At 42.9% G+C, this 25394-nt stretch overlaps 1 long non-coding RNA gene across 2 annotated transcripts in view; it reads right to left on the bottom strand.

Moving 5' to 3' along the window:
- The window catches only part of LOC118540629 (uncharacterized), a 201186-nt gene that overhangs the window by 109972 nt on the left and 65820 nt on the right, over nucleotides 1-25394 (bottom strand). For both annotated transcript variants that reach the window (XR_013443740.1, XR_013443742.1), the window contains exon 4: nucleotides 22880-22959. This is a non-coding gene — a long non-coding RNA (uncharacterized LOC118540629). The remainder of the gene's footprint in view (nucleotides 1-22879; nucleotides 22960-25394) is intronic.

Below are 25394 nucleotides of genomic sequence, written 5' to 3'. Positions count from 1 at the left end.
TGCAATTGAAGATGACCACAAGTTCTTTGACACTCTTTCTCTCAAGAGGTGAAGTCCATTACCTTGAGGGCACTATGCTCAGTCAGACAGAGGAAGGCAAATATAATACTCTATGAGCTCACTTATATGTGGATTCTAAAAAAATAACAAATAAACAAACAAACAAAAACAAACAAAAAACCCAAACTCATAGAAACAGAGAACAAATTGGTGGTAGCTTGAGGCGGGAGGTGGGGGTGGACAAAATGGGTGAAGACAGTCAAAGGTAGAAACTTCCAGTTATGAAACAAAGAAGTCCTGGGGAGGTAATATACAATATGGTGACTACAGTTTATAATACAATATTATATATTTGAAAGTTGCTAAGAGAGTAGATCTTAAAAGTTCTCATCTCACCCCAAGGAAAAAAAATTGTAACTATGCGTGGTAATCGATGCTAATTAAACTTCTTGTGGTGTTATATATATATATATATATATATATATATATATATATATATATATATCAAATCATTTATGTTGTATACCTGGAACAAATATAATGTTATATGTAAATTATATCTCAATTAAAAAGTGAGAAAGAAAGAGAGAAAGGAAAAAGGAAAGAAAGAAAAGAGAAGGAGAAGAAGGAAGAGGTAGAGTCTACTTTTTCTCCCCCTTGAAGAAAGAGGACTGGCCTCTTTGACCAGCAGAATTGGGCAGAAACGATGCCATGTCAGAAGTAATTTCTGGGCCTCATGTTTAAGAAGACAGGCAGCTTCTACCCTGGTCTCTTGGAAGCCAGAAGCCAAGTAAGAAGTGCAAATACTCTGAGAGTATCCTTGCTGTGAAAACCCCAACCTGATGGAGAGGCTGTAGGATAAGACACATGTAGAAAAGAGAGATTCCAGGCAGCATCAGGGCACCAATATGTCCGTGAGGAACCATCATGAAGGCGGTCCTCCTGCTTGGCTGCCCTTGCTGGTGACACCAGGTGGATCAAAAGAAGCCACCTAGCTGAACCTCTCTCAATTCCTAAACCTACACAACTGTCAGCAAAATAAAGAGGTCATTTTAAAGGACTGTGTTTGGGGACAGTTTGTCATGCAGCAAGAGATCACTGGAATAGTATTAATTTACCAAAAATGCTTATCTTGAATTTAGCATGCTTGTTTCCACACCAGAGCCTTTGCCCAGCTTTTTCTTCTGCCTGAGATGTTGTTCTTCTAGGCATTTGCCTGACCAGATCCTTCCAATTATTGAGGTTGGAGAACAAACACCTCCAGCTTGGAAAGTCCTTCTCTAACCACCCTATCTGAAGAGTGTGTCCCAAACATGCACACCTAAGTCACCCTTTATCCTATCGCCCTACTAAAATTCCCTTTTTGTTCATTTTTTTCCTAGTTGATGATGGGGCTCCTCACCCCCTTCAGGATATGGAGCTTTGACTTCTCCGCTCATCATCTTATTTCAATCACCCAGAACAGTGCATGGCATACATTAGATACCCAAGAAATATTTGTCTACCAAACTAAACATTTCTTTAAAAAAAAAAAAAGAAGAAGAAATAAGCATAAGTTACGAGAATATTTGAGAAAACAAAATGGATCTCCAAGAGAAAAAGTAAATTATGATAACATTATGTTATAATAAAGCAAATAAAAGCTTTTCTCCCTTACTTACCTGGTTCTTGTGATTCATATGTTTCCAAATTAAGAATGTAAAGGAATGTTTTAAAATTTTCCTTCGTGATTCTCCAGAGTAAGACCCTGGACATTAAAATATCATTTACAAAAGACATTACTCCATTATCGAGCAATGCTTCTCTCTTAAATGTAACCCATTTTTCTTACCTCAAGACTTCAATTTGAAAGGTACACTAAGGTGTTACTCTGTTACGCAGAAACCCTGAAATCAAAGATACTACCACAGTGCCTCCCGGTGGCAGATGCTAATTCTGCACATATTTTTCTTTTGATGCAGAGTGGGAAGAAAGGAAATCTTGCACCTCAGGTTACAAAATGATGCACATAATCTTATTGAAGATACAATGATTCTGAAGCTAGTGATATTATTCTCATGTTATGGAGGATAAATGAGGGGAAAGAACTGTGACCAACATTTACTGATACCTTATATGTGCTGTATTAGGCAAGGCTTTTTCAATAGTTTTTCTCATTTGATACTTGAAATAATCCTGCAACATTGATACTACCCTCATTTTTGTAAATAAGCAGACTTGCACATAGTAATGTTAAATGTCTTGTCCAGCATCTAGTAGATGGGATTTGGACCCAGGAATGCTGGCCTCCGAGCCTGTTTTCACTGTACTGGATAGTGGGGTTAAACATCCTCACCAAGTGTGATGAGCTGTAAATTTGAGAGAGAAAAATCAAGCCCCAGACTTTTGGATCCGAAGGTAACTCATTCAACAAATATTAATTGAGTTCCTACTGTATGCCAGAGTTTAGGCTGGATGCTGAGGACATTCTAGTAAACCGTGTCTATCCCTGTGTACTTTCTACAGCTCCAGAGAGCTAAGCATCACCATTTCTTTCAAAATGTGACTGACACATCAAAACCCAATAGGTGGCACTCAACTCTGGATAATATGTTTGTTCATTCATTCACTCATTCATTCATCCAACAATTAGTCATCAAACACCTACCAAAAATGTCTCTGTGGGCAAAAGCAGAAGTGTTCCCTCCCATCATGGAGCTTACAGCCTAGCTGGGGAGACAGACATTAACCAAATAATCACAATAAAATGTAAAAATACCCATGGTGCTACATACTATATGGGAGAGATGTGGCATGTAAGAACAAATAAAGGAGAGATTTGACCAGCTCAGGAAGTCAGGAAGTAATGATGTGGCCAATAGGATAAGTAGGAGTTATAGAGGCAGAGGAGACGGAAGAATCCAGACAGAGGTAACAGCATGTGCAAAGGCCCTGAGACACTTGAGGGAGACGCCATGTGTGATACCCTAAATTCAAAAACCCCTTCCACTGAGCTTCTGCCTTACACTAGAAAATGGAAGTACATTCTCAGCACTTCAGATATACTCAGAATCTTCTAAAACCTAAGATTAAAACAACTATGAACTAATAAGAGCCTCAAATGTGTGTAGTACTTTCTCTTTTTTTTTTTTAAGATTTCATTTATTTATTTGAGAGAGAAAGAGAACACAAGCTGGAGGAGGAGCAGAGGGAGAGGGAGAAACAGACTCCCCACTGAGCACAGAACCCCGACACAGGGCTCGATCCCAGGACCCTGAGATCATGACCTGAGTCGAAGGCAGACACTTAACTGACTGAGCCACCCAGCTGCCCTCGTGTAGTACTTTCAATTTCCAAAATACTTTTACATTCATATTATGTTTACTCTTCCCCCAAATGAAGTGTATGGCTGTTCTTGCATTCCAGAAGAGAGGGAGGCCCTGAAAGGCCAAGTGAGTTGTCCACATTACATTAGTCCCCCTACATTAGCAGGTAGCCTACACCAAACTTCTGCTCAATCCCAATCCAATTATCTTTTCACTATGCTTCTTCTGCTTCTTCATTTTAAATGACAGTGTAACTTAATCCCTGCTTACCGCTAATTTACCACATTGCAGTCAGCAAGGAATCATTTGACACTTAAGTCAAAATTAATTCTAATTTTCATATTATTAATGTTCTTAGCCTTCTGGGCAACAATTCTGTTGAACTTAGTTCACTGGCCAGCAACACCTTGGTTAATATCCTGGTCTTAAAAACAGATACCTGTCTAGTGTTTTCTTGGCTCAACTGGGGAATTTAATCAATGAATCAATTTAAACAAGTTTAATTAATTTGTTTCCACTGAATTGCTCAATTCTGGAATTGATTTTTATCAAATTGACCCGTTATATGAGTTGAGAGGATATAACATGATAATTCAATTAATTTTAAATTTAGTAGGAAAGTGGGACTGGAGGGAGTGAACTCTGCCACTTGCTATTCTGGAGAAAAAAAAATTAAACCAGTGGTAAATTCTCCAAAACAGCTACCAAAAAACAAAACAAAACAAAAAGCAAATCCTGTCATTCGTTCATTCATCATTCATTCATTCTTTCTTTCGATCATTCAGTTAACATTAATTTTGTACATACTAAGTGCCAGACTTATGCCAAGTAGATGGCACAGAGATGGATAAGAGGAAGGCACAATACAACAATACGCCAGCTATCGATCTACTGCCTTTTTCAGACCCAAATCGTCTTTTATTACCAGCTCAATGAATATATTCCTTTTGAAGATGGCATGATGCTCAATTCTGTCAGTAGAGGGCGCTGCAGAGACACTGCAGGAAGAAGGGGTTCTTTTGTTCTTAAGCTTTTACATGTGCTTCTTCTGGTTCCTACCAAGAGCTATTGCCAGCAGTGTGCTAGGGGGGTGGACAGCAGCACTCATTCCCGTCAGCTCCAACAACACCCCCAGGATGGGTTTCCAGTGAACCACAGGAACCCTGCGGTCAATCCACCTGCATCCGGAAGGGGAGTTTCCTGCTGGCTGGTCTCTGCCTCCCCTCCAGTTGCTTCCTGCTTGCCTAGCAGCTGTACCCCAGTACCCCGACGCAGAGTCAGAGAGAGCGCCCTCACAGAATGGACTGCAGCCACACCTTCTTCAACACAGTCTGAATCCCAGCTTGGGGAGGGGGCTCCCCTTCTCAGCATGCCCCTTCCTTCAGACTCTCCCTCAGCCGTAGGTGATTCTTCAGAGTTCACTTTACTCCTTTCTGCATAATCTCTGATGTAGGTAATAATTATTTCAGCAGTGGTTCTCAAGCAGGGGCCATTCTGCTGACCAAAGGGACACTGGCAACATCTGGACGCATTTTCAGTTGTCACAACCGCAGGAAAAGAGAGAATGCTACTAGTATCTAATGCACAGAGGCCAAGGGTGCTGCTAAACATCCTACAGTGGGGCTCCTGGGTGGCACAGTCGGTGAAGCCTCTGATTCTTGGTTTCTGCTCAGGTCATGATCTCTGGGTCATGAGATCCAGCCCCGCATCAGGCTCTGCACTCAGCATGGAGTCTGCTTGAGATTCTCTCTCCCTCTGCCCCTCCCATTCATGCTCCCTTTCTCTAAAATAAATAAATAAATTTTTTTAAAAAATCCTACAGTGCACAGGACATTCCCCCCAAATTCAGAATTATCCAACCCAAAATGTCAAGTGCTAAAACTCAGAAAGCCTGCTCCACAGTAAATTTTCCTCACTGAAATTCCTGTGTGGTTTCTTTCTTCTCTTTGTACCCTGACTGATGAAGAGGGTGCAAAAGAAATGAAGGCAGATAAATTAAATTAGATCTTGGTCGCTTTCATCACCAGGCTTTTGTCTTACCAGCTCTATCTTGTCTAGAGAACCCTGCTTTTTATTATTATTTGATATTGCTGAGGAAGTCAGGAAAAACACAAGTGTTGGAGGCTGGAAGGAGAAATCCGGGAAAATTTTTTTTTAAATTTAGCTTGGTATGGAATTCCTTACTGATGAATGGGGAACACATCCTTTGTGAACTCCAACAGCTACACCCTGCCAAAGACAGGGAACAGTGGGTAAGGGCATCATGAGACGGCAGCTCGTGTACTCATTAACGAAGAGAGTTTAACGTGAAATACTAGAAAATAATAAATTCAAGAAATCTAAAAGATCATTCAAAATCACCTCCTATTAGAGTGGGAAAGGCCTTAAAAGACCACCAATCCAGTGGTACCCAAACTAGGAGGAAAATCTGAGTCATCTGGGGTTTTCCAAAGAATATAGCATCAGGGGCCCCATCACATAATGATAAAATTAGAGCTTCTGGGAGGTAATAGAGTCCAACTCCTTCATGTTAGACAGGCCCATTGCTGGCCTTTATGAAAGGCAGCCTGTGCACCAGGCACATGACTTGGCAGGTGGAAAATCTGGGTTTTAGTCCCCCTACCTCCTCAGCCAAATTTACTTGTGCAGTGCACAACCTGCATAACTATACATGGGCACCATAATGTGCAAAATGGAAAAATTGAGACCCACCGGATTCAATTTCATTCTTGTGCTAATTTTTTCTCTGACCCATTCATTCACTCAACTATCACTTATTGAGCATTTGATATGCCAAGCTCTCTGGAAATAAGATGAATAAGACATGGCCCCTGTACTTAGGGAATAGGCAGTGCATCTGGAAGATAACTTTAACACAATGCTTTTGTTTATGTTATTGCATCTGATTTTCCAACAACACGGAGAGGCAGGTACTAGTAGTAGTATCCCTGTTATACAGGTTGAGAACCAGAGGATGAGAGACATGTTCAACATCACACACAAAATCCAGTCCTCAGATGCAACCAGAGCCCAAGCCCTCAAACTCCAGTGCAGTTTGTTCCTTTATATAATGTCGCCTGCTTGAGGAAGCCACAGTGGTGCCCTGTACCCCAGTCTCACATGCAGTCTATCCCCCAAATGTGGGCTATCAAGAGTCATTTTCGGGGCGCCTGGGTGGCTCAGTCGTTAAGAGTCATTCTCTTCCCTAATCCACATCCTTGGGCTTTCTTCCTGATTGGGGATACCTGGGAGGTGGGCATCACTGAGAGCAGATGCCCTCTCAGTTCCAGTGACTGCATTTAAGAATGAATGAAAATTTCAGGGCAAGGTGGAAAGATATGAAGGTAGTGAATGTGTGTCCCGTTCATGGAAAACATACCCAGTGTTAATCCGTCCTCTAACAAATTTTTTTTTCTTCATGACACTAATCACTAGGTGACTCTAATGCCTAACTGTGGATTTGCTTTTATCACTAAACTGTCAGCTCTTTGAGATGTGCCTGTCTTGTTCAGTTCCATACTCCCAGAAGGAGGATAGTGTCTGACTCATAGCAAACAACGGCTGAACAAATGAAGGAATGAAGGAACGAACGTATCTTATAGAACCTATGCAGTCAGGTCAGCCAAACCATTTTCTGATTTAGGAGAAAAGGCAAAAGCAATGTAGTTTTGTAAATTTCAACAAAAAGCCCATAAAACCCGCTAGCTTTAATAATGCAAACTTATTTGTCAGGAAATGTGAGCATTTCCTTTCCAAACCTGTACTTTCATAGTTAAGACATTTTTTTTTTTTTTTTTTTTTTTTTGCTTCACTGTCAGTAAAGAAATTTTCTAACCGTGGCACAAACCAGTTTATGGTCTGTTTCTTCTTATGTGGATGGTTAAAAAAAAAAAAAAAAAAAAAAAACCTCATCATTCTGTGCCATTCTAGTGGTCCAGAATAAACCGTCCAAATCAAATGTGGACAGCACGAACATCACACTAGTGATGTCATACAGAGTCACAAATACTAGAGCTGGCAGAAATCACTAAGTACGTGTGTCAGTCTCCTCTTCTTAAATATGCAAGGAACTGCCAGCCAGCTTGGTTAAGGAAATCACTGAAAACCACGTGGCAAGTTGTACTTGCTCAGTTGTACCCAGAAGGCTCATTTCCTCGGTTGAGGTGTTCACAAATAGAATCACAGCATTGGGCATCGGTGGCACAAACCCACAGCAGTGTGCTTCCATGGAACACGGAGGGAGGAGAGATACGGCTCTAGTTCATCTGCCCTATCTAGTGCCTCTAGTCTCACCACCCAGTTCTGGGAGCAAAGCATGGGACTTGAAGCTGAGTGTATCATGTAGATTTGGGTGCAGAACCAACTGCCTCAAAAGTTAGTGGCTTAAAACAAGAAACACGAATTTACCGCATGGTTCTAGGAGTTGATAACTTGGACTGGGTTCAGCTGGGAGGTTCTTCTGGTCTCAGTTCACGAGCACAACAGCAGTCAGCTGCTGGCTAAGAGGAAGCTCCATTTCTGACGCTGCCTGGGATTCCGGCTAGAGTGATGGGAAGGATTGGGCCACATGCCTGTTATCCTCTGGCAAGCTTGTAAACATGGCAGTGGCAGGATTATGACAAAGAGAAGAAGCACACGACCTGGGCTGAAACTGGCACACCACCCCTTCCACAGCGTTCCATTGGTGTGGCAGACCACAAGGCTAGTCTGCATTCAGGGAACAAAAGAACAGACTCTACGTCAGTGGGAGGAGCTTAAAGTCACACTGCAAAGGCATGGGAACTGGGCAGGAAAGAATGTGTGACTGTTTGGGTTGCCTGTGTGGCTCATTTGGTTAAGTGCCTGTCTTTGGCTCAGGTCATGATCCCAGGGTCCTGGGATTGAGCCCTGCATCGGGCTCCCTGCTCAGTGGGGAGTCTGTTTCTCCCTCCCTCTTCTCCCTCTGTGCTCTCTTTCTCAAATAAATAAAATCTAAAAAAAAAAAAAAAAAGAATGTGTGACTGTTTTTGCAATCTCTCACATACCCCTCCCCCATGGCCCTAGAGTCTAACATGCTCTCTTCTGCAGGACCCTCAGCCAATCTGTGAGGACACTCATTTGCATCTTTGTTAGGTATAAGCTCATGAACAAATTAGGAGATACTGAGAGGACAGGATATTTAGAATGGAGAGGGTCACCAACCCAATAGGGGAAGTGGGGCATGCAGAGTCATCTTACATAGTTATGTTGTAGACGTGAAGTCCATACAGCAGTTAAGTGCATGGGTCCTGGAGTCAGCCTGCCTGGGTTTGAATCTCGGAGTGAGATGCACCAGCTACATGACCCTACAAAAATTACTTAACCTTTCTAGACCTCAATTTCCCTGTTTGCAAAATGCAATGACCACAATGGTATTATTAAATAATGCACAGGCTTCACATATAGGAGGAGGTAAATTAACATCTGTGATAACTGGCTTAGTATGATTATAACAAAACAAGGAGAGAAGCGCTTTCCCTCCATGCCGCCAGCATTTTTTTCTTAAAGATTTTATTTATTTAATTGAGAGACAAAGAGAGTGCATGAGTGGGGGGAAGGGCAGAGGGAGAGAGAAAAAGATACCCTGCTGAGTGTAGAGCCTGACACGGGGCTCGATCCCAGGACCCTGAGATCAGGGCCTGAGCCAAAGTCAGATGCTTATCCAACTGAAGCAGTTGGTGCCCCAACAGCCCCAGCATTTTTGTCCTCCGGGTCCAGGCAAAATCTGTTGCCTTGTGGCTATATTGTCCACAAATTGGAGAGTCCCAGGGAGAGGAGAGGTCAGTGGCCCAGGCAGGAGTGCAGTCAGATATCCCAACAGGAGAGGATGAAGGAAAAGGTAGCACCCACATCTCCCCCTTGCAGCAACCCTGGAGGTGGCAGGACCAGCCAAGAAGATACAAGTGGAAACGGGGGGGTTCAACCCTAAGCTCTGTGGCATCCAAACTCTCGGGAAAGGGCCCAGGAAAATCCAACCCCCCAGAGGCTCAGGGGGACCATGACAGCCAGAAGCAATCCCCAAGGGGGGCCTTCCCACAGCTTCCGGACCTTGCAAATTCCGTGGGCTTCTCACACAGCCCCGGAGATGGGGAAGGGCTGCCCTGAAACATAAAGCAGGCTGAACTTCTTGCCCTTTCTAACAAGAGGAGAAAGAATCAAGCAAGATTTATTTGATTCAGAAGCACAGAGAAATGTGGATTGTTTCTTGCCCTGCTTCTTTACAATATTGGCCCATGGGTACAATTCACCCTCCCACAGAGCACAAGCTCAGCTAATAAACCCTCAGGTCAGAACACTGGCTGAGGGCTGTGGCGAGGCTCCAAGGCATCTGGGTGTCCTCTACCAGGACCATGGCTGTGCCGCATCCAACACAGGAAGAGAAAACCACGGCCCATACATCCCATAGTCCTGCTTCCAGGGGCAGCCTTCTTAGGCCAGCACAGGGACAGGGAAGCTTAGGAGCAACTGGGGGGTCCCGTAGAAGACATGGGTTTAGGGATGAGTAAGTTCAAACCTTAGCTCTGCCACTTGCGTACATCTGCCTCCTCTCTGAGCCTCAGTCTCCTCTTCTGTTCAGTCAAGATTGTATCCACATTGCAGGACCATCGTGAGAACTAAGTAAGATCATGTATATAAAACACTCAGCGCATATGGGTTTGTGATAAATATTACCAACATCGTCAATAATTTACAGGATCTAAGTAGAAGTGGCGTCTCAGTGCTGATCTCAGCAGACAGAGATCTGTCCTCTGCACTCTCCCCACAGAAAATGAGAGTCATCCCTGTCATCACCTTTATTCCTTGGCTTCTGGACCCATCTTCCTAATGAATTGAGCTCCTCAGCACACGTGTTCTCAGGCCTGGTTGTACTAGGTGCTCAGTAACTGGTAAAAAAGGGAATAAATGCTGATTTGTCAGTCCAGGATTTAAAGTTCACTGTCCCAAAACCAGACAGAAAACTTTTATTTGGAGCTCATCGCCACCAACTTCATAGGGTTGTTGTGACGGTCAAAGGAGATGATGTCCAGGATAAGTTTGTCATTACTGCCCTTGGTAGCTCAGAATTTCCCAATAAGTGGTAGCTGTTATCAATTATTAATAATTAATATGTAATGCAATTATTAATATTATGTCAATATTCATATCTATTGCTCGCTCAATCGCCTCCCATTCACACCTCACCCCCATCCCTTTTGTGAACATTATTAACCTTATGTCCTGGGGTCCAGTACTTATAGATGCATCTTGGGTACACAGAGGTCAGGTAAGATTGACCCATAGCCCCTTGTATCTCAGTTTCCTTATCTAGAAAATAGAGATGATTGTTGGAAACATTAGTCACGGGAGTGCCTAGCACAGCACTCAGAACATGTTCATCATCAGCATCTTGATGATCTTTTTAAATAATTTCAACTCCTCCACCAGGTAATGCATGCCATGACCCTCTTTTTCACTCATAAGCAAGCCCTCCTCTGTGAGCCATGCTTCTGTGACTCCCTCTTGCCTTTTTTTTTTTTTTTTTTTGCCCTTTCATTATAAAAACAAGTCATGCTTGGTTGCCAGATAAAACCCAAGCATCACAGTTGATCTATTGCAAGCCTGGCAGAATCCAGGCCAGCCATGGAGCAGGACAGGAGGTGCTGAGATCCAATGGGGTCAGCTCTGGAGACAGCAGCTAGGGACCCATTCCAGGTGTCCCTGGGAGGCACCCTGAGCCAGGCCAGGAGCCACCTGGGAAGGTGTGTACCCAAGAAAAGGAAAACAGATGCACTCACTTGGAAATAGTCATTTCTGGAAAAGTCTCAGGCTGATGTGACTTCTTTATTTTGCCTGAAGCATCTTTCTGGCCTGGGGCAGTTTTCCAAGCCCTTGAAGGCATGTCTAAGCTTTCCTTTGCTTACTGGCTTCTAACAGCATTTCATTCGATTCTCTCAAGATCACCAGTGTGATTTTCCTTTAACTCCAGCTCTCATTTTTGTTTTCCAGGCTTGAGTATGAGTTATGCTCCCTTCCATGCCTGGACCAATCAGCTCCTTGACTCCCCTCCCCCAAGTAGCAAGCCCTCCTGCTGAAGCAGGGCTAGGGCCCTCTGCCAAGGGGGGAGCAGCTTTTCACAAGAACTAAATTAAGGCACAACATTCTTTTTCAAAATGAGAAAATCTTCATTAACAAAATGCACACCCTATGTTTTAATTTTCACTCTTAATTGTGAATTTGTTCATGTTAATTGCTCAATAAAATGAAGTACAGTGGGTCACAGGATGTAGAATCCCGCACTTCCCAGGCTTGCAACACCTAATTATTTCATTTGGTATTAAAACCACAGCCTCTGCACTCAAGATTCTGAGGCCACAAAAACCCACCAGACTAAGCTAATATAAGACACTGGATCCCCTAGATTCAGTTCCTGAAATTGCATGTTTATTTATGAAGGATAATTAAATATTTTAACAATTACATTGTGCTTTTTCCATATGCTTTAAATGCTTTACAAGCACTAATTCTTGTAATCCTTGTAATAACCCTATGAGATAGGTATTACTATGATTCACCACATTTTGCAGATGAGGAAAGCAAAGCACAAAGAAATGGAGTTACTTGTCCAAGGTCACACTGCTACTCAGTGGTAGAACAAGATTTAAATGCGGGCAGGCTGGCTGGCTACAGCGTCTATCTGCATAGCCACGACACTACATTGATACTAGAACTTCCCACTACACTTGGGAAAATGTGAAGGCCACCAGGACACATGGGGAACTGCACCATCTCAAAACATCGAGTTTCAATGACCCCTGCTGGCCAGTCCGAGACAGCACAACCTCAGAGTCAGGTTTAGCTTTGAACCTTGCGGGTAGGTCCCACCTGTTCTTAATCTTGGCTGAGTTTCTTTACCTCTCTAAATCTCAGCCCGCTGCCATGAGGATTAAAAGGGTAATCCTTGCAAAGCCTTAAAAGCAGTGCTTGGCACACTCTAAGAGTTCAATAAATATTAGCTCCCGTTGTTATTATTATCATTTTGCAGATGAGGACACTGCGAGAAGCAAAGGACTCCCCCAAAGCAAAGCCACAGCTGCTGGCTGCCTCAAGCGGATTCTACTACAGCAGGTGTGGATTCATTTTGCCACGTGCCCTTCCTGCCCTGCCAGCTGGGATATCTGCTCATTCTAGGGGCACATCAGGGCTCCTGGCCCCCAAGGAACCCCCGAAACCCCACCAGAAACGAAGGCTTTGGAATTCCAGTGGTGCCCCACAAGCCTGTTGCCAGGCAGCTCCTTGTGCAAGCACACGGGTTTGCAGTCACCCGTCAGGCGGTGTGCCGAATAGGTGTTTGTTTATTTCAAGGCAAGAAAGTAAATGCGAACCAGCAAGGGAGAGATGGCCACGAAGGCAAACGAACAGCCAGCAATCGATATAATTAATCTGTCGGAAAGCCAGGCACCAAACTCAAGGGGGTTTGCTGCCAGTTTGAAACATTTATCTTAAAAGCTGAGGCGCATTAGGTCTGCTGAGAGAACAAGTCTGCATTTCAAAGACGCCTTGAGGAGCAGTGGTACCCCGGCCTGCAAACAAGCTCTTTGAAGGTTTGTAATTCCTCAGCTCCGTAAAGGCAGCTTAACTCCGTCAGAGGTTTCACTGTGTGAGACAGGCATCTTCTCACGTTTCCCACCAGAGACCCCAGGAGTTTCTCCACCCACACGTTTGAGGCAGGCCTGCGGATCATCCTACCACCGGGAGATCAGGGTGTAAGGACGAGACAGAACAGTCACCTTTCCCTCCCGCGTGTATTTCTCCAGGGCTAACTTAGCTTTAGACACAAGAGGCAGAGCCTAGGGCCCACAGCAATGCTTTCAGAGGACCCTGAACATGTTTTAATTCCTTTTAAAAGAAAAAGATAAAAATGAACTTTTAGGTTGTGGAAATGTTTTAATACATGATGTTAATATATATATATGTTAATATATTTGTCTTTATACTGACATAGTTGGAATATGTGTATGTGTTTGTTTTTTTCTTAATGGAGGAATGGGCTAGTGAAGGAAAAAGTGCCTAGACCCGAGTTTCTCCAAAGGCCAAATGGACATATAAGAAATGATGGTTATAAAGGAGAACGCCTTCAGTTTTAAAATGTTAAAGTGGGGGCACCTGAATGGCTCAGTTGGTTAAGCGTCTGCCTTCGGCTCAGGTCATGATTCCAGGGTCCTGGGATCAAGCCTTGCGTCGGGCTCCCTGATCAGCGGGGAGTCTGCTTCTCCCTCTCCCTCTGCCCCTCCCCTTGCTTGTGTGCTCTCTCTCTCTCTCTCTCTCTCTCTCTGTGTCAAATAAATAAATAAAATCTTTTAAAAAAAACAAATAAAAAATAAAATGTTAGAGTGAACAGAAAGCAGTGAAGTGATGAAGAAATGGCCCTTGGCTACTCAGGGTCAGGGCACCTGCACTGTGTGATGCCCACGGCCACCCCAGAAACTCTGGTCCCCCAAGGTGCACATTCCTAAATCATGAGAATTCGGGGAACTAATAACCGTGTTTGACCCCCCTTCTTTTTGGGGTCTCCTGAAGCAGATACTGTCAGGATACCATCCCTATCCTCAGACCTCTCTACGGGCTCCTGCTGGCCTCTAAATGTTAGACGCTGCATCTATGCTAGAGGAGTTTCTTTTTCTAGAACTGTGGACAGTCAAGCTGCCAGTGTACCCAGCAGGCCAAAGGTGCCAAGGAATTAACGCTCCTGGAGCAGCCCTCCTCCAGGGACTCTTGGGAGTCAGTGTATAAATGCCCCAAGTCCCTTACCCCTTGGAGATGGGATCATTGTGAAGTTTATGTTTGGCACTAGTTCTCAATTGAGCTTCAATCATGCATTGCCATTGCTGGTTTTAATAGTGCACTCAAGGAATTAATACTCAAAATATATGAAGAACTCATACAACTCAAAGGCAAAAAACCAAACCAATTAAAAAATGGGCAGAGGATCTGAATAGACATTTCCCCCCCTCAAAAAAAAGCACACAGTTAGCCAACAGGTACATGAAAAGACACTCGAGATCGGGGGCGGAGCAAGATGGCGGAGGAGTAGGAGACCTGGATTTCGTCTCCTCTCAGGAATTCAGCTGGATAGGGATCAAACCATTCTGAACACCTACAAACTCAACAGGAGATCAAAGAAAAGAAGAGCAACAACTCTCTGAACAGAAAAGCGACCACTTTTTGGAAGGTAGGACGAGCGGAGAAGTGAATCCGAGGCGACATTCGGGAGGATAGACGGTGGGGGAGGGGCCTCCGACGGCCGCTTCTGGCAAGTGATAGAGCCACGGAGCACAAAATCGGAACTTTTAGAAGTCTGCTCCGCTGAGGGACGTCACTCTGGTGGCGAAGTGGGGGGTGGAACCCTCGCGGGACAGTGTGGTCTCAGGACCCTCGGGGTCACAGAAAGACCGGGGGTGCCTGAGTGCGGCAGAGCTCCCAGGTACCGGAGCAGGGAAGCCGGCTGCAGAGACGGAGCCCAGGCGCGGGCTCTCAGCTCGGGGTTGCTATAAACCGTGATCCGCGGCACAGTCGGGCCACAGCTCCTCCAGCAGGGACCCAACAAGCGGCAGATCCGGGGAGACTCACCTTCTTCCCCCGGGAGGAGAGGTGCGGGAGTGCACCGCGGGGATCTGCTGGGTTTGGAGACTCCACCCGGGGTTGGGTGCCAGATAGAAAGGCGCGGTCACAGGCCGGGTGAGCGCGGAGTGCGGCCGGAGACCGGGGAGACGGGAGTGACTGACGGCTTTTCTCTGGGGGCTCGCTGAGGAGCGGGACCCCGAGTTCTCGGCTCCGCCGGGGCGGAGACTGGGAGGCCACCATTTTCACTCTCCGCCTCCAAAGCTGTACGGAGAGCTTGCAGGGAACAAAAGCTCCGGAGAGCAAACCCGAGCAGATTACTTAGCCCGGACCGGCAAGGGCGGGGCACTTTTGCCTCCGGCAAAGACATTTGGGAACCACGGCAACAGGCCCCTCCCCCAGAAGATCAGCGAGAACAGCCAGCCAAGACCAAGTTTACCGATCAATGAGAACGGCAGAACTCCAGCGCTAGGGGAATACTGCACATAGAATTCATGGCTTTTTTACCATGATTCTTTAGCCTTTCAAAGTTAATTATTTTTTTAACTGTCTTTTTTTCTTTTTTCCTTTTTTCTTTTTTTTTGAATTTTTCTTTTTCCCTTTTTCAACCAACATCTTATCAATCCCTTTTTTTAAAAAAAGCATTTTTATTTTTCATTTTTAAAGTCATATTCTATCCCTTCATAGTAGTTACCCATATTTTTGGCATATATATATAAGTTGTTCTCTCTTTAAAATCTTGAGATAGTTTCTTCTAACAGATCAAAATATACTCTAAATCTCTAGTGTATGGTTTTTTTCTACTCCCCTGCCTGATCACATTCTCTCCCTTTTTTCTTTCTTTTTTTTTTTTTTAATCCTCTTCTTTCTTTTTTCAAACAACTTATCAAATCCTTTTTTAAAATTTTTTATAATTTCCATCTTTACAGTCATATTCCATCCCTTCATCATATCAACCCTTATTTTTGTACATATATAAGTTTTTCTTTCTTTAAAATTTTGGGAGGGACTTTCTTTTAACAGACCAAAATACACCCAAAATCTAGTGTGTGGCACTGATCTATAATCCAGCCTGATCATATTTGATCACATTCTGTTTTTGTTTTGTTTTGTTTTGTTCTGCTTTTGTTTGTTTTTATCTTTATCTTTTTCTTTTTTCTTTTTTTCTTTCCTTTTCTTTTTTCTCTCTTTCCCTTTCTTTTCCCACTGCTTCAGGTCTTTTCTGATTTGTTTAGAGTATATTTTCTGGGGACGTTGTTACCCTGTTAGCATTTTGTTCTCTCATTAATCTATTCTCCTCTGCACAAAATGACAAGACGGAAAAAATCACCTCAACAAAAAGAACAAGAGGTAGTACCGACTGCCAGGGACTTACTCAATACGGACATTAGTACGATGTCAGATCTAGAGTTCAGAATCATCACTTTAAAGATACTAGCTGGGCTTGAAAAAAACATGGAAGTTATTAGAGAAACCCTTTCTGGAGAAGTAAAAGAACTAAAATCGAACCAAGTAGAAATCAAAAAGGCTATTAATGAGGTGCAATCAAATATGGGGGCGCTAACTGCTAGGATAAATGAGGCAGAAGAAAGAATCAGTGAGATAGAAGACCAAATGATGGAAAATAAAGAAGCTGAGAAAAAGAGAGATAAACAACTACTGGATCACGAGGGCAGAATTCGAGAGATAAACGATACCATAAGACGAAACAACATTAGAATAATTGGGATCCCAGAAGAAGAAGAAAGAGAGAGAGGTGCAGAAGGTATAATGGAGCAAATTATAGCAGAGAACTTCCCTAATTTGGGGAAGGAAACAGGCATCAAAATCCAGGAAGCACAGAGAACCCCTCTCAAAATCAATAAAAATAGGTCAACACCCCGACATCTAATAGTGAAACTTACGAGTCTCAGAGACAAAGAGAAAATCCTGAAAGCAGCTCGGGAGAAGAGATATGTAACCTACAATGGTAGAAACATTAGATTGGCAACAGACTTATCCACAGAGACCTGGCAGGCCAGAAAGGACTGGCAGGACATATTCAGAGCACTAAATGAGAAAAATATGCAGCCAAGAATACTATATCCAGCTAGGCTGTCATTGAAAATTGAAGGAGAGATAAAAAGCTTCCAGGACAAACAAAAACTAAAGGAATTTGCAAACACGAAACCAGCCCTACAACAAATATTGAAAGGGGTCCTCTAAGCAAAGAGAGAGCCTAAAAGCAACATAGACCAGAAAGGAACACAAACAATATACAGTAACAGTCACTTTACAGGCAATACAATGGCACTGAACTCCTATCTTTCAATAGTTACCCTGAATGTAAATGGGCTAAATGCCCCAATCAAAAGACACAGGCTATCAGATTGGATTAAAAAACAAGACCCATCGATATGCTGTCTGCAAGAGACTCATTTTAGACCCAAAGACACCCCCAGATTGAAAGTGAGGGGGTGGAAAACCATTTACCATGCTAATGGACACCAAAAGAAAGCTGGGGTGGCAATCCTTATATCAGACAAATTAGATTTTAAACCAAAGACTGTAATAAGAGATGAGGAAGGACACTATATCATACTTAAAGGGTCTATCCAACAAGAAGATCTAACAATTGTAAATATCTATGCCCCTAACATGGGAGCAGCCAATTATATAAGGCAATTAATAACAAAAGCAAAGAAACACATCGACAACAATACAATAATAGTGGGGGACTTTAACACCCCCCTCACTGAAATGGACAGATCGTCTAAGCAAAAGATCAACAAGGAAATAAAGACTTTAAATGACACACTGGACCAAATGGACTTCACAGACATATTCAGAACATTCCATCCCAAAGCAACGGAATACACATTCTTCTCTAGTGCCCATGGAACATTCTCCAGAATAGATCACATCCTAGGTCATAAATCAGGTCTCAACCGGTACCAGAAGATTGGGATCATCCCCTGCCTATTTTCAGACCACAATGCTTTGAAACTAGAACTCAATCACAAGAGGAAAGTCAGAAAGAACTCAAATACATGGAGGCTAAAGAGCATCCTACTGAAGAATGAATGGGTCAACCAGGAAATTAAAGAAGAATTAAAAAAATTCATGGAAACCAATGAAAATGAAAACACAACTATTCAAAATCTTTGGGATACAGCAAAGGCAGTCCTAAGAGGAAAGTATATAGCAATACAAGCCTTTCTCAAGAAACAAGAAAGGTCTCAAATACACAACCTAACCCTACACCTAAAGGAGCTGGAGAAAGAACAGCAAATAAAGCCTAAACCCAGCAGGAGAAGAGAAATAATAAAGATCAGAGCAGAAATCAATGAAATAGAAACCAAAAGAACAGTAGAACAGATCAACGAAACTAGGAGCTGGTTCTTTGAAAGAATTAACAAGATTGATAAGCCCCTGGCCAGACTTATCAAAAAGAAAAGAGAAATGACCCAAATCAACAAAATCATGAATGAAAGAGGAGAAATCACAACCAACACCAAAGAAATACAAACAATTATAAGAACATATTATGAGCAACTCTATGCCAACAAATTAGATAACCTGGAAGTAATGGATGCATTCCTAGAGATGTATCAACTACCAAAACTGAACCAGGAAGAAATAGAACACCTGAACAGACCTATAACCACTAAGGAAATAGAAGCAGTCATCAAAAATCTCCCAAAACACAAAAGCCCAGGGCCAGATGGCTTCCCAGGGGAATTCTACCAAACATTTCAAGAAGAATTAATACCTATCCTTCTGAAACTGTTCCAAAAAATAGAAATGGAAGGAAAACTTCCAAACTCATTTTATGAGGCCAGCATTACCTTGATCCCAAAACCAGACAAAGACCCCATCAAAAAGGAGAATTACAGACCAATATCCCTGATGAACATGGATGCAAAAATTCTCACCAAAATACTAGCCAATAGGATCCAACAGTACATTAAAAGGATTATTCACCACGACCAAGTCGGATTTATCCCTGGGCTGCAAGGTTGGTTCAACATCCGCAAATCAATCAACGTGATACAATACATTAACAAAAGAAAAAACAAGAATCACATGATCCTCTCAATAGATGCAGAAAAAGCATTTGACAAAGTACAGCATCCTTTCTTGATCAAAACTCTTCAGAGTATAGGGATAGAGGGTACATACCTCAATATCATAAAAGCCATCTATGAAAAACCTACAGCGAATATCATTCTCAATGGGGAAAAACTGAGAGCTTTCCCCCTAAGGTCAGGAACGCGGCAGGGATGTCCACTATCACCACTGCTATTCAACATAGTACTGGAAGTCCTAGCCACAGCAATCAGACAACAAAAAGAAATCAAAGGCATCCAAATTGGCAAAGAAGAAGTCAAACTCTCACTCTTTGCAGATGATATGATACTTTATGTGGAAAATCCCAATGACTCCACCCCAAAACTGCTAGAACTCATACAGGAATTCAGTCAAGTGGCAGGATATAAAATCAATGCACAGAAGTCAGTGGCATTCCTATACACCAACAACAAGTCAGAAGAAAGAGAAATTAAGGAGTCGATCCCATTTACAATTGCACCCAAAACCATAAGATACCTAGGAATAAATCTAACCAAAGACGCAAAGGATCTGTACTCAGAAAACTATAAAATACTCATGAAAGAAATTGAGGAAGACACAAAGAAATGGAAAAACGTTCCATGCTCATGGATTGGAAGAACAAATATTGTGAAGATGTCAATCCTACCTAGAGCAATCTACACATTCAATGCAATCCCCATCAAAATACCATCCACTTTCTTCAAAGAAATGGAACAAATAATCCTAAAATTTGTATGGAACCAGAAAAGACCCCGCATAGCCAGAGGAATGTTGAAAAAGAAAAGCAAAGCTGGCGGCATCACAATTCCAGACTTCCAGCTCTACTACAAAGCTGTCATCATCAAGACAGTATGGTACTGGCACAAAAACAGACACATAGATCAATGGAACAGAATAGAGAGCCCAGAAATGGACCCTCAACTCTATGGTCAACTAATCTTCGACAAAGCAGGAAAGAATGTCCAATGGAAAAAAGACAGTCTCTTCAACAAATGGTGTTGGGAGAATTGGACAGCCACATGCAGAAGAATGAAACTGGACCATTTCCTTACACCACACACAAAAATAGACTCAAAATGGTTGAAAGACCTCAATGTGAGACAGGAGTCCATCAAAATCCTAAAGGAGAACACAGGCAGCAACCTCTTCGACCTCAGCCGCAGCAACTTCTTCCTAGAAACATCGCCAAAGGCAAGGGAAGCAAGGGCAAAAATGAACTATTGGGACTTCATCAAGATAAAAAGCTTTTGCAAAGCAAAGGAAACAGTCAACAAAACCAAAAGACAACTGACAGAATGGGAGAAGATATTTGCAAATGACATATCAGATAAAGGGCTAGTATCCAAAATCTATAAAGAACTCATCAAACTCAACACCAAAAGAACAAAGAATCCAATCAAGAAATGGGCAGAAGACATGAACAGACATTTCTCCAAAGAAGACATCCAAATGGCCAACAGACACATGAAAAAGTGTTCAATATCGCTCGGCATCAGGGAAATCCAAATCAAAACCTCAATGAGATACCACCTCACACCAGTCAGAATGGCTAAAATTAACAAGTCAGGAAATGACAGATGTTGGCGGGGATGCAGAGAAAGGGGAACCCTCCTACACTGTTGGTGGGAATGCAAGCTGGTGCAGCCACTCTGGAAAACAGTATGGAGGTTCCTCAAAAAGTTGAAAATAGAGCTACCATATGATCCAGCAATTGCACTACTGGGTATTTACCCCAAAGATACAAAAGTAGGGACCCGAAAGGCTACGTGCACCCCGATGTTTATAGCAGCAATGTCCACAATAGCCAAACTGTGGAAAGAGCCAAGATGTCCATCAACAGATGAATGGATAAAGAAGATGTGGTATATATATACAATGGAATATTATGCAGCCATCAAAAGGAATAAGATCTTGCCATTTGCAACGACGTGGATGGAACTGGAGGGTATTATGCTGAGCGAAATAAGTCAAACAGAGAAAGACATGTATCATATGACCTCACTGATATGAGGAATTCTTAATCTCAGGAAACAAACTGAGGGTTGCTGGAGTGGGGGGTGGGGTGGGAGGGATGGGGTGACTGGGTGATGGACACTGGGGAGCGTATGTGTTCTGGTAAGCGCTGTGAATTGTGCAGGACTGTTGAATCTCAGATCTGTACCTCTGAAACAAATAATGCAATATATGTTAAGAAAGAAAAAAAGAAGAAGAATGTAGCAGGAGGGGAAGAATGAAGGGGGGGAAATCGGAGGGGGAGAAGAACCATGAGAGACGATGGACTCTGAAAAACAAACTGAGGGTTCTAGAGGGGAGGGGTTTGGGAGGATGGGTCAGCCTGGTGATGGGTATTGAGGAGGGCACGTTCTGCATGGAGCACTGGGTGTTATGCACAAACAATGAATCATGGAACACTATATCTAAAACTAATAATGTAATGTACGGGGATTAACATAACAATAAAAAAATTAAAAAAAAAAAAAAAAAAGACACTCGAGATCACTAATCAGCAGGGAAATGCAAATCAAAATCACCATGAGATATCACCTCACACTTGTTAGAATGGCTATTATCCAAAGGACAAGAAATAATAGTGTTGGCGAGGATGTGGAGAAAAGAGAACCCTTATGCACTGTCGGTGAGAATGTAAATTAGTGCAGCCACTGTGGGAAACAGTACGGAGGTTCCTCGAAATATTTAAAATAGAACCACCATATGATCCAGCAATTCCACTTCTGGATATTTAGCCAAAGAAAATGAAGACACTAACTCAAAAAGATACCTGCACCCCCATGTCCATTGTGCATTATTTACAATAGCCAAGAGGTGGAAGCAACCTAAGTGTCCATTGACAGGTGACTAGATAAAGAAAATGTGGTACACACACACACACACACACACACACACACAGTATTACTCAGTCTTAAAATATATATATATGAAATCTTGACATTTATAACAACATGAATGGATCTTGAGGGCATTATGCTAAGTAAAAGAAGTCAGAGAAAGACAAATACCATACGATCTCACTTATATGTGGATTTTAAAACAAAAAAAAACAACTAAGTTCATAGAAACAGAAAACAGACTGGTGGTTGCCAGAGGTAAGGAGTTGGGGAGGGGGAGGTGGGAAATGGGTGAAGAAAGTCAAAAGGTACAAACTTCCAGTTATAAAATAAATAAGTCATAGAAACATAATGTACAGCATGGTGACTATCGTTAATAATGCTGTGGTTGCTTATTTGAAAGTTGTTAAGAGAGCAGCTCTTAAGCTCTCATACAAGAAAAAATATTTTGCAACTATATATGGTGACAGACGCAAACTAGACCTCTTTTGGAAATCATTTTGCAACATATGCAAATATCAAATCATTATGTTGTACACCTGCAACTAATATAATGTTATGTGTCAATTACATTTCATAAAAAAGAAAATGTCACAATCAGTTGGTTGCCTTCCCTTCCCTGCATCACCTCTCCACCGTCTCTAAACTTTCTTCCTGTGTCCCAGATAAAAACTTGACCTCGAATCCTCAGTTCAGCGTCTGCTTCTGAGAGAACCTGAAGACACCCTCCCTTGCAATCAACCAGTTTATGCTCAAGGCAATGTGACCCACAGGGGAGCACACACAAAGAAGACAGAGCTCACCCAGTCATTCCGTTGCAGTTCACAGCAAGACCTAAATGTCTTTGAAACAGCCTGTGGGGGTTTGCCACACCACCCATCCTCTACACTCTGGAGGATAACAGAGTTTGGAGTCTTATGGAACAGAATGGCATCGTCTGAGGCCTGGGATCTTAGAATTGTGAGCATGTTAGTGGCTCTGCCACCCTTATCTTATGTCAAAGATGAATTAAAGGGGTACCTGGCTGGCTCAGTCCGAAGAGCATGCGAATCTTGATCTTGGTGTCACAAGTTCAAGCCCCATGTTGGGTGTAGAGATTACTGGAAAAAAAAAAATTTTTTTTTAAAAGATGACTTAGTACTAGTAAGATAAACTGCCTATTCTTTGCAAACACAAAAGCTTTCCAAGTACTCAACATCTAAACGAGAGGGCATTCAAATATCTTCCTGAGAAAAAGTCACCACCTCACTTACGAGAAAATTCACTTTCCTTCCTCCCTTATGACTGTGGTGATCAGCTGATCCTTTGTGTGGTGGACTTCTAAATTGATTATATTTTCTTACTTTCTATATTCTTGATGCTCTGGCATTTGAAGCCTTTATCCTGATGAGGATATATCTCGCAGGACTCACTAGTTGCTAGGGCAGCAAACAACTCTCCATAAGTGTAGGTGCCTTAAATATGCCCTGTCAACTAATCCCAAGCCTATACTCCCAACCATCTCCTTTATCAAATTCTCACACATCACATCAATATTCTCCCTGCCCCAAATCACCCAGGACAGGTACTCCATAACTAGGGACCACCACTACACTATCTAGTCCTCAATTTACTGAGAGTACCTATCCTGCATCTCCCTATTTCTTCCAGTGAAAACCTCAGTGAAGGCTCTAGACCTTTCCCCCCTCCTGCCTCCTGACCGATCTGAGTATCCTCCCGTGTGATGCTGCATGGCTTGCTGAGCCTCCTGTTTCTAGCCACCTGTGAGTATAAACCTCCTTCTTGACAATCATGCCCACATCTGTACCACACCTGGTGAAAACAGATCCCTAGTACGATTTTTAGAACAACCCTATCCAGTGTCAACTTTTATAACTCCGAGAATTGGCCCAAGCACCTGACAATGCTGAGCCAAGCTAGGAAAACCCCCACATTCAAGTGGATTTTTTCCTTTTTAAAGCTTATTTTCCAAAAGCTTTCCCTGACTTAATGCGACAGGACAATTTATTGAGATGGTATATTTTTTTTTCCTTCATTCACTTTTTCTCCTGTCCACCCAATTCCCACATGTATTTCCTTGACTTAGAGAATTTTGGAAGAAAGCAGACCCTGGTTAAAGTCAACAGCTTTTCCCTCACTTTGTAAAAATTTAATTAATGGTCATGATTATGCTAGATGTCCCCAAGGGGGAAGGAAGGAACAGGCATTCTGTCTTCAGAGTAGCAAGAAAGATGAAAGAGAAGTTCTCAGATGTACCCAAGAGCTGCAATACCCCAGAGGTGACGGGACATCAGTAGGATCCAACCTCTAGACCAACCTACTAGACCCAACCAGTAGACCCAACCTCAAGCTCCAAGCTTGACAGCAGAGTCCCCAGACTCCAAAGGACCAGAGAGGTGGGACTCGGGGCCACTGAGGAGTAACCAGCATGGACCAGTGCTTTGGAGCTACCCAAGACCCTCCTGCCACTCAGGACCTTAGAAAGACCCCAGGATAGAAGCCACAATACTCACGAGATAAAACATACCTATACCCTGTGCAGTGGAAGTTTGGAGGGTAATTTAGATTAACTAAATAAAAAAAGAAACTTGATGGGGCATGCCAGAAGGACAAAAGAGCTGTGGCAGGCAAAATAAAGGCCCCCACAAAGACATCCATACTGTAATCCCCAGAAGCTGTGAGTATGTTATGTTACATGGCAAAAGGGACTTGGCAGGTGTGATTAAGTTAAATCTCTTGAGAGAGGGAGTATGATGGACTTAATTGTGCCCCTCCTCAAAATTCGTATGTTGAAGCCTTCACCCTCAATGTGTCTGTATTTGGAGAAAGAGCCTATAAGGAGGAATTAAGGTTAAATTAGGCAGGGCCCTGATGTGATAGGATTAGTGCCCATACAAAAGATATCGGGATGGAGTTCCCATTCTCCCTCTCCCTGCCATGTGAGGATACAGCAAGAAGGGGGCCATCTGCAAGCCAAGAAGAGCACTCTCATCAGGAACCTGATCGGCTAGCACCTTGATCTGATTTCCAGCTTCCAGAACTATTAGAAAACAAATGTCCATTGTTTAAGCCACCTGTCTGTGGTATTTTGTGACGGCAGCTGGAACAGACTAAAGCAGGGAGGCTATCTTGGATTATCCAGATGGGCCCAATGAAACACAAGGGTCCTTCTATGTGATAGAGGAAGCAAGAGGGTCAGAGCCAGAGAAGGAAGCAGAAGTCAGAGAGGTGGGATTGTTGGCTTTGAGGATGGGAGGAGGCTTCGAGCCAAGGGACGTGGGCAGTCTCTAGACGCCACAAAAGGCAAGGCTAGGGATTCTCTCCCACAGCTTCCAAAAAGGACTCCAGGCAGCCAACTTCTTGATTTTAGCCCAATGAGGCCCATTTTGGACTTCTGACCTCCAGAACTCTAAGATAATAAACTTGCATCATTTTAAGCCATCAAGGCTATGGTAATTTGTTACAAAAGCCATAGGAAATTGATAGAGGAGCCAACCTGAAAGAGCTCCTAGTAGCCAAACATGAAACAATTTGA

This window comes from Halichoerus grypus, chromosome 1 (assembly GCF_964656455.1).
Source record: "Halichoerus grypus chromosome 1, mHalGry1.hap1.1, whole genome shotgun sequence".
NCBI lineage: Eukaryota > Metazoa > Chordata > Mammalia > Carnivora > Phocidae > Halichoerus > Halichoerus grypus.
Note: the sequence above shows the minus strand (reverse complement) of the source record. Positions and strands in the feature narration are given on the sequence as shown.